Below are 1,199 nucleotides of genomic sequence, written 5' to 3'. Positions count from 1 at the left end.
ACAAGTCCTTTCTCAAATAAAACTAGTTTATTCTTTCTCAATTCAACTTTGCAATACACTTAATTTCCACAGTCCTTTTAACATGAACATACGCTATAATTCTCAACGAACGATTCACGCACTTTACTTACTACCGTGCATGACTCAATTGTCCGTCTATATCTTCAATCTCTTTCTCTGCTATTCAGTTGTTGCCTTCACTTTATTTGCCGGCTTATATACTATAAGAACGCCATTCTAGCAACCGCTAGAACGTTCGACAAGTTCCTCGATCTTTCTAGATACACATTACGTGTTACCAGCTTCACGTGATCTCCGCTGTCGTAACACTTCTTTTTCACGAGTTATTTTCAAATGTATATTTCACTAACTCGCCAAAAGTTTAAAAATACTGTCGAAAAGTGCTTGATAAAAAAAAATGTATTCTTGCAAATTTTATAAACGTTTTATTTTCACAATTAGTCTCGAAACACAAAAAAAACGTATTACAATGAAATATCGAAATAGCATTCCTTATATGCCCCCCCTGGTGGCATAGTGGCATGTCTGCAGATTTACACCACTATAAACCGTGTTTCTATAGCCGTGGTTGGCAGATCACAGATGGCCCATTGTGTAGCTTGCTCTTAACTACAAATAAAAATAACAACTTTCCTTCATGGCAACCCCTTTCATGAAACTCATCACGTCGTTTCTGTAGACTGAACCAACAAAAGCGCTTATAACACTTCACGATACACACCTTCTTACTTATGTTTCTTAGATAGTTCAACTAGTAAAAAATATTTGATGCGTCAGGAATATATTTTGAGCGTTTTTCATTGTTAATGGGACGAGTTGTCATTTATAAAACTCGATACTAACCGATGATACTGGCGTTATTTACATATGCAAGTCCTTAAAATGTCATTTTGTTATTGTAAGGTAATTTTATTTCAGTGTGACGTATTAAAACTCTTTCTATTTATATCATCCAAGTAGTTAAAGCGAGGACTGCGCGGTAATCCGTTAGAGGGCGCTACAGATGTGTCCACTTCAAGGAGTGGAGGGGACGTGTAGGAACGATGATGTCATCAAAGACGATGACGTCATAGTTCCACAAATAATGGTTGGAGGTACCTGATGATGACAAAACCTTGTCGAAACTTGTAGTATTTTGGCACTTGTGTATAAAGTTAAAATCATAAATAATATTCAAC

At 36.2% G+C, this 1,199-nt stretch overlaps 1 protein-coding gene across 1 annotated transcript in view; it reads left to right on the top strand.

The window, feature by feature from the left end:
- The window catches only part of LOC106460952 (roundabout homolog 3-like), a 59,865-nt gene that overhangs the window by 54,291 nt on the left and 4,375 nt on the right, over window positions 1-1,199 (top strand). The gene's annotated exons all lie outside the window — the stretch shown is intronic.

This window comes from Limulus polyphemus, unplaced genomic scaffold, assembly GCF_000517525.1.
Source record: "Limulus polyphemus unplaced genomic scaffold, Limulus_polyphemus-2.1.2 Scaffold868, whole genome shotgun sequence".
Classification (NCBI taxonomy): Eukaryota; Metazoa; Arthropoda; class Merostomata; order Xiphosura; family Limulidae; genus Limulus; species Limulus polyphemus.
Note: the sequence above shows the minus strand (reverse complement) of the source record. Positions and strands in the feature narration are given on the sequence as shown.